At 40.8% G+C, this 9356-nt stretch overlaps 1 long non-coding RNA gene across 1 annotated transcript; it reads left to right on the top strand.

Moving 5' to 3' along the window:
• The first annotated feature begins 4845 nt into the window (after positions 1-4845).
• Positions 4846-7084, top strand: LOC310858814. Its single transcript, XR_014569231.1, has 4 exons — positions 4846-4873; positions 5140-5237; positions 6511-6611; positions 6737-7084. It is a non-coding gene; the product is annotated as an uncharacterized lncRNA (long non-coding RNA).
• Positions 7085-9356: the final 2272 nt, after the last annotated feature.

The following is a 9356-nucleotide window of genomic DNA, read 5'->3' on the forward strand; positions in this document are numbered from 1 at the left end:
TACATGTAGCCCATATACATACAGTTTTATATTAACATTTTAGGAGTGAATACATATGTTTCGATGCCTTTGGCAGCCTCTCAGCTGGTCAGACAATGCTGCTCTGCTGTTCTAGGACAGAAAAACAGGTGAGGACAAAGCGTACGACAGCTGCCGAGCAGACGTGGGTTTTGAACGTTGTCACGTTCAATTTCAAGCTTTGCCGGAAATGTTGAATGCCGAAAATGTCGGTAATTTCGGCGTGCGCCCATATTTTGGCGTACGCACGGTTGATAAATGAGGGCCATTGTCTCTAGATAAAAGGTTTGGCAAGCAAAGTGTTACTTTACCTAGTGCAGTCCAGCCTGGCAACGGGCAGTGAGTCCGATGCTACCCAGGTGGAAATGGTTGAGAAATCTACTAGTCTGGACTGTCTGGCCGATAATCGCTGTTATCGTTGATCCTGGTTAACTGCTCACAATAGTAGAGATTTTAATTTATCGTGAAATTGTCCTCTCATACACTAGGATCAATTTGCTTTTGTTGAGCTGTGAATTCATTACCCCTGATAAAACGGACCTGAAGTGTGCATTTGGAACGCTCTGATTTCACTACACAAATTGCTTCACCAAAATACGGAGCAGATCTACTGCTGGGGGTTGAAGTGGTTGATAAAAGTGTAATTTTATTGTTTGTCATGATGTCATTTTTCGCTTTTTTTTTCTTTCTTCACAATAATCATGTACTTTTCCTTGTAGACGGCGATGCCAGCGGCACAGCACAGACCTCCGCTGCGACCGCCTCGTCCCAGTGGCTCCTGTAAGTCCCTCAGCTTGTCGACCACTAATTAATTTATCTATTTTGTTTTAATTGATCTGTCCAATAAGGTTCCCATGCAGCTGACCAACAGAACATTGATAAAACTAATTTAAGGCACGAACATGCCACACCAGACAAATAAAGCCTTCCATTTGAGGTTGAGTAAATCAAAACAATGGCAGTGTTCTAATCCAGTTTCTCAGAGGAGGGCTGTGAACAGGGCTGTGAACAGTTCAGAAATCTGCTCACCGATGTCTTTTCAACCTTTATTTTAAAGCCTAGTTTTTTTTTTAGGGCCACTAGCCCCCAGCTTGTGGGTTTGTACCACGGAATGTGATTGGATTGGAGTAGCGCGTGGAAGGAACGCGTTATTCCAACCAGTTCCTTTCCCCTCCATCAGGCTGGCCAGGGGGAGGCAGTTTAGAGACCAGGATTACTGCATGTTTTTTGTGAGGGGGTTTTTGGGGTTTTTGATGATTCTATGATGGTTAACACTTATGATGCCTTGGTCATGTATGTATACAACTGCGGGGTGCCTTGGATGTGCATACACGTTTAAGAAGTTTCTATCAATATAAAATGGTTTTGCTGAAATGTTGCGTGCAGTAATTAACATCAGCAAGAGTACACATGTTGCTAACATGAATCTGTATCATGAATTCTGGCTCCAAAACTGTGGAATGCACTTCCCATTGCAGTCAGAAGAACTGCAGCATCACTCCCAATCTTCCGCCGTAGCCTGAAAACCCACCTTTTCAGACTCCATCATGGCCCATAGCACTTACCCTAACCCCTTAGATAGCATTTCTGTTGACTTGGATAGCATTTGACACAGACTTATAGCATGTTATGTAGACAGCACTATAATTGTATTGTGTATATAGTCATAGCACGCCATAGTACATATGTATAGCATAGTAGTAAATATGTATAGTTTATTTGTATAGTGTATGTATAGTTTCATTATATAGATATTCCACTGTTACTTTCTTAGCTTACGCATGTTTCATGATAAATGCTTTTATGTGATGTATTCCCATGCTTTTGTTCTTGCTTAAATGCAAGTCGCTCTGGATTAAGAGCGTCTGCTAAATGCCTAAATTGTATGATGGAGACATTAAAATGACTTGAATGTCCCAAAAGTGAAATATAATCTAATCGTGATGTTGTTCCCTTAGGCCTCATCCTTTGAGTTACTATTGCCCATCACTGTCAACATAAACATGACACACTGGTAAGTGAGTATCCATTTATAGTCTGGCAGTCAAAGCAAACCTGGGCTTCCATAACGCCTCAATAGTGACGGCTCCCCTCCATGCCACGCCACAAGAAGAAAATTTACTTTTACACAATATTCAAATTCATTGAGATGGAGCTGTATACCACATTTCCCACCCCACCTGGCTGCCGGACTATTACAAATCACTGATACCTTGTGTGCACGGTGTATTCCATTTAATTGGGTGGTGGGTGTGTCAAAACAAAAGCAGAGGCTACCAACCCTGATTACATTACTGTTAGACTTGTGATGACGTGGCTTACGATGATATATGATATGTGCTGAAAAAGAATTGTCTGTGTTTTGTCCATAGATGGATGGTTGGTTCCTTTATTCCTGGAAGTGTCGGTCCCTGATGGTACAGTGAGAGACAGACACGTCACCTGCCTGTACTACCTGTAGCCTGTTCACGGTAGCCTCATAAGAAAAGAGTCGCCCCCATTGTATCTCCCAGTCTCCTGTGGAATATTGGAAGGGTGCAGTGGGAGAGGGATTTTATGTTGGTGCTGCGAAAATAGTGGGACATCGGACTTCCCATTTTCAACCACGTCTTCATACTGTATAGTCAGGCTTCGCTAGTGCTCATTATTGTAAGGCATTACCGTCTACTCTCTCTGTGTCTCGGAGGTTGGCCGTGGACAGCTCACAAACCTGCCTACCAGTGATATAATTGTCGGTGGTTATTTCTTTTTTTTTTTTTTTTAAGATATTTTTTTGCGGCTTACGCCTTTATTGATTTTTTAAGGGATAGAAAGTAGGCTGACAGGAAACGGGAGAGAGATGGGGGGGATGACATGCGGTAAAGGCCGTGTCGGGTCCGGGAGTCGAACCCGCGGCACACCGCGACTGGATCACCAGTCCGGTGCCCAGACCGTTACGCTACGGCCTGGGCCGTCGGTGGTTATTTCAAACAAGACTTTGTAATGCAAAAATGTTCCATTCGAAACGAATTCATTGGTAGACAGGTTTCTGAAGTGTCCACAGCCCACCTCTGAGACACTGAGCAAGTGGATGGAAATTGTACTATCTTTGATTAACATTAATGAGAGATTTTATTTGAAGATGAGGAATATGAAGGTGGGGTTGAAAATGTGAGGATTGAATATTTTGCACTTTTAAAAGGCTGTATTTTCTGTTTTTTTTTTTTTTTTTGTAATTTATTGTTGAATTGTATTTTGAATTGCATTTTATATTGTATTTCAGAATGAACAAGTTTAATAAAAATGTTCTGAAATTGTTAATCTCAAATTGTCATTAAACTGCCAATTTAGTATTCTCCACATTGTTAATCTTAGGGCCGATTCGTACTCTTATTTTACAGCTGTTTCGGCGCTGTAGTGCCGAAATGATTTCGGCTCATCAGAAATTTTCAGTAGCACCGAAGAGCCGACTTTAGGACGGTACCCGCCCCGCCCCCGAACCTTAAATGATGTCACATTGTCACAGAGCTGAACCGACTTTTATTCGGCTCTAAAATAGGAGTATGACTATGAATCGGCCCTTAATCTACAAAGGAATGAGGGACTGCAGAACATATCTGCTATCTGTACATGCTAGTGAATTAGAACTCGGCCTCAGACTTTGTCTCATTGCAGCATGAATTGCTAAAAAGCAAACTGCTACTAAAAGGCCATAAAACCAAGGCCATGCCATTTTCTCCAAATAGCCTAGTCAATGTCTCCTCAAACGTCACTCTGGATGGAGTATCCATTGAATGGAATGAGTTTTATAAATATCTTGGAATTTGATTGGACGATAAGTTAAACTTCAAACACCACATCGATGCCTTAGCAATAAAAGTTAGTTAGTTTCTTCTACAGAATGAAGTCCTGCTTTTGTAATGCTTCTCGCAAAAAGGCCATACTGTCTACCGTTTTGCTAGCTCCTCAACTTGACCCCTTGTTTCATGCTGCATTGAGGTTCATAACCGACTCACCACTGTAGTCTAGCCTTAGTGGGTTGGTGCTCCATAACGTCTCGCAGGTGGCTACATTGCTGTTTCACATGAGCACAAACAAACACGCACTTTGACCTTGAATATATTTAAAGGGATTGTGACATTTAAAAAAAGGTTTTGGAATTGCTCTTTTTTTTTAGGTTTTCTAATCTCAATTGCACCCAAAAAACATGAACTTTTAACATTCAGTAGATTTTCTGTGATCTGGGGTTTTCTGGCTCAAACAGGTGCTCTGATTTGCCGGCAGTAAGTGACATCACTTACTGCAAATCCCATTATGTCAATGGGATTTGCCAGCAGATGTCACTGTTTCACTGTGTTGCCTGTTTTCATTGTAGCTCAAAAGGCCCAAAAACCCCCAAAGAAAACTTTAGACCACAGAAAATCCACTGAATGTTCAAAGTTCAGGTTTTTTGGGTGTAATTGAGGTCATAAAACCTAAAAGAAAAATAAATGAAAATGAATTTCATAAAACCTTTAAGAACATTGTCAAATGTCCAAAAATGAGATTATTAAAGATTAAAATTACTGATCTACAAGCTCACTTTGCAATGAGTTGCCAATGTGACTCCATGTGAACCGCAAACCTGCACCACTCTGTTCACACGGGTGTGATTTTTCTTTCTTTGTGCTCTTATTGTAGTGGGCGGAGCTGAGGCTTAACGTCTGTGTTCTCTGCTCTGATTGGCCGAGCAGCTCGGAGGCTGGACTACCTCTATCTGAAGGAGCTCCTGAAGAGCATCTTCTAGAAGAGCATGAGAGACCTGGGGGTGTGGCCTAATGAGGTCATCATCAGACAGCTGGAGTTTGCCGCGCAGTATCCACCCAATTACGACCAGGTGTGTAATGATGTGGGGCTTGTGGGCCATGCTTATATGTTCGCATCAGCCCAGAGATGAGTCCCTATTTTTTTTCTGAAATTGTGGCACGTTAATTAAGAGTCAGTTTTTCAGCCCCCCACACTCACTACACACACTATGACTATAGTATCATTGGCACAAGCACACACTGTTTACCTTTCGTCAGAAGCTTTTACATGGCGGGAGCGTTGCGGTACGAAGGCACAAATTAAATCAATGTGTCATCTCCCTTTCCAATCTCACAGTACAAGACCAGGAACAACTATCTGGTTCAAATCGATGGTTTCCGTGGTTACTACCAGGAGTGGTTGAGGGCCATGCCTGCCCAGAGCACTGAGTCAGGGTAGGAACCGTTAACAGTTATTACTATGGTTGGGATACAAACGATTCTGGTTCCTTAACAGTTCCCTCTTAAAGGTCAGATTCTTTAAGTGGTTCCCTTTAACGATTCTTCCTGGGAGTTCCAAATGGACCCTTACAGATCTGTAACTCTGAGAGTGTACAAATGGAACCTTACATATACTGTACCAGGTGTGATAAAACCCGGTTCCGGAAACTGTTAAAATCCAGAACCGGGTCCCTGGTTATTACATAATCATCAGAATTGTTTTCCATTCATCCATTCATCCGTATAAAACAGATTATTTTATACGGATGAATGGATGAATTTAAAACAATTCTGATTCTTGAGATATTCAAGGTTTTATGACATTCATTTTCATTTATTTTTCTTTTTCTTTTTTCTTTTAGGTTTTATGACCTCAATTACACCCAAAAAACCTGAACTTTGAACATTCAGTGGATTTTCTGTGGTCTGAAGTTTTCTTTGGGTTTTTTTGGGCCTTGTGAGCTACAATGAAAACAGGCAACACAGTGAAACAGTGACATCTGCTGGAAAAATCCCATTGACATATATGGGATTTGCAGTAAGTGATGTCACTTACTGCCGGCAAATCAGAGCACCTGTTTGAGCCAGAAAACCCCAGATCACAGAAAGTCTACTGAATGTTAAAAGTTCATGTTTTTTGGGTGCAATTGAGATTAGAAAACCTAAAAAAAACAAGAACAATTCCAAAACCTTTTTTTTAATGTCACAATCCCTTTAAGAAAATATCATTTTCATAAAAGAATAGCACTTGCTGACAATATGTCATGATATGATGCGTTGTGACCCTTAATATCGGCTATTTTCACTATTTTACAGATTTGTTTTTAAATATTTTAGAAAATATGGCCTATTTTGATCATTTTTAGCAGTTATTTCAGTCTATTTTAAGTTATTTTTCATATCTGCCCTGTGCCATTTCTATTTACAAAATTGTACTAATTTGGCGGCGGTAACGTTAGCGATTTATCGCTGTCAGTTAATTCTTCATATCCATATGAGTCAACCCGCCGGGATATTTCGTTTCTTTTTGGAACACAGTTCGAACGAGGTAGGACGTGTAAATTACATCAGACTTCTGTGCTCTTTTAGGCCTATTGGAGACATCTAGGCTCTTACAAGCTTTTAGCTACCACATGTCATAATGTATTAGAACTGATGGAAAAATATAAAGGTTAGATACAAGCAACTATAATAACAATATAGTATCATGTATAATTATTTTACACAGCCCTGAGTCGGAGCAGATTGAAGAGACGGCGGCTGAGACACAGGATGTGACCTCACAGCAAGCACAACCTGAGGCAGAGAAAGTGAATGTTGTTCAGAGGAGTAAGTCAAAAGGGCTATATCTTGTGCCACCCCTTATCCATTATCCCTAAACTCATTTGCCATTTTTTACTAATGTGAAATACCCTCTATAATGGGCTTACATTTAATTTCTTCTCTCTTTCCAGTGACAGTGGCTCAGAGGAGTCAGCGAGAAACAGCCACAAGCAGATTCCACCTTCCTAAGAGGGTCCGGCGGAAGTCCACTTCATAACTCAATTAATTGAAGAAGGAATCGATAGAATAATACAAATCTATATGTTGCAGCCCTATTTGGAAATGTATCTCTTTTTGACAGCTTGCTTGTGTCAGATGTAGCCTACAGCTTGATGCAACGCTGCAACAGACTGAATCTATATCTTGTAGTGGTCAACACGCCAACACGGCATTGCAAACCAGTATGTTGTATAACATTGTAAATGTATTTATGATATTATTTTTATAAATATGAATGCAATTCTATAAAAGATTTGTGTGAATGCTTCTTTTACCAAATTCATTATGACTTGACTTGTTTGAAAACTATGTGAAAAAGCAATATGTGCAAAAGTACAGCGACAAACGGCCCCAAAATAAAACACTAAATTATATGATTCTTATTATATCATTTTGGTTAATGGTAAAGCACTTAATTCTTTACATTCATCGGTATTTCTTGTTTGTTGAATGACTACAGTGTACGGTTCAGTTATTGCAGAGCTAAAATCATTTAATTAAAGACAGTTACTGAATAACTGAATACTTTTTATGGAGCCTTATTCTTTCCCTGATGCTTTTCATTTTACAAAACAATTATTAAAATGAAATAAAAGTACCGGCATTAAAAAAACATGTGTTTTCGATGAATCTAACATTTTTTAAATCGAGTTTATCTAAATAGCCTACTGACAAATTAGCAAATTAGAAACTGTCTGGGGACTTCACAAAAGCCTGAGTAGACGTGAAATGTCCCTTTAAAAACATTTTTCCTTTATTATTACATTTGATTTTAGAAGAAATGGTCTATAGCTACTCACCCTTTGGTGCCCTGATTCTGACAATGCTTGTCTGTAGGAGGCGGTGGTGGCATGGGCTTAGACTAGTAGGCCTATACTATTCAGTACAAAGCATTACAGATCTGTACTGGAGCCATTAGATCAACCCTTAATGTGAAGCACTTTGAGCTGCATTTATGTATGAAAGGTGCTATACAAATAAAGTTTATTATTATTATTATTAATGCAGTGTCAATAGAGGCAGGAGAAATGCCACTGGAGCTGAGGAGAGAGAAGCTTTCACTGGCATACTGGATCAGAATTAAAGGTAGTGGTGAGGGAAACCCAGTTAAGAGGGCACTGGTGGATTGCTGGGAGTATGTCAGCTTCCAGGGGAGGGGGTTTGTATGGATTTGGCAAGAGAGAGCTAGGGCATATGAATTTGAGATGGCTGTGGCTGTTGGCTGTTCCCAGAAGTTAAAGTGGACCTGAACATTATTGAAAATAAAATATATATAGGCCTACAGCTGAGGCGGTGGCAATCATCACTGGGTTACAATGGGTGGAGGAGGTTAGACCAGAGCGGGTGGTGGTGTGCACAGACTCACTAGCAGTGTTGAAAAGCCTGCAGTCTGAAAAGTCAGTTAGAGTTAGAGAGGACCTAGTTATTGAGATTAACCAGTAGGACTACACAGAGGTGGCCTGGATATTCAGTTTTGTTCGGTTCCAGCACATAGCCTAAGGGGCTGGCAGGGAACGAGTCGAGGGCGGACAAGCTTGCCAAAAGGGCAACTCAGCAGGAGATAGCATTACGAGTGTTAGGAAAGGGTGAAGGGAAAGCAATGGTCAAAAAGAAAGGGATGGAAATTTGGCAGAGAAGGTGGGACGAAGACCTGAAAGGACGAGGGTACTACAAGGTACAAAAGACAGTAGCCACTAAGGAGTAGGCTATAATGAAAAGAATAGAAGTGAAGAACAATTCATTACAAGGCTAAGGGTGGGCCACACTGGGTTAAACAGCACCCTTTTTACCATGGGTAAGGCAGAGAGCAACAAATGTGGAAGTTGTGGGGAAATAGAAAATGTTGAGCATGTTTTACTGAACTGTGATAGGTACATAGTAGCCCTCCAAGCAGAACCCAATGGTACTGAAGTTTCTGACATTTTTGACGACACAGACCATGGGGCCCTGTTCCAGCAGTACCCTGCCACCTGGTACGCGGACATAATAAAACATAAACACCGTGTTTACGGCCTGTCTGCGCTCTTTGACGACATTTTTTCGTGTGAGGGCTTCTAAATATGTGAAGTATAAGTACCTATACATGCCGCTGCGAATATCTCCTGTGGCGCGGAAGCCGTTAAGTATTTTTAATCTTTGTTTGACCGATTTGGTCGCTTTGATTCTTCTCTTCCTTCCTTGTTTATTGACACCTCATTGTACCGCCTATCTGGCTAGCTAGTGGCGCTATAGCTATGACAGAGCAGATCAGAGGCAGGGACGTAGCCGCACAAGTCAACCGCACACCGGGAGGCGGTACAATAAACGGTAAACAAACAAGAAGAAATAAAGCGACCAAATCGGTCAAACAAAGATTAAAAATACTTAACGGCTTCCGCGCCACAGGAGATATTCGCAGCGGTTTGTATAGGTACTTATAGTTCACGAATTCAGAATAACTTAAACTAAAAAAGGCCGTCAAACGCCGCAGATACGATGTTAGTGAGCATATTTATTCCCGCGTTCCAAAATTCCCATACGAAAATATAGTTA

The sequence above is a fragment of the Protomyctophum parallelum genome, assembly GCF_964188405.1.
Source record: "Protomyctophum parallelum genome assembly, chromosome: 5".
Taxonomy (NCBI): domain Eukaryota; kingdom Metazoa; phylum Chordata; class Actinopteri; order Myctophiformes; family Myctophidae; genus Protomyctophum; species Protomyctophum parallelum.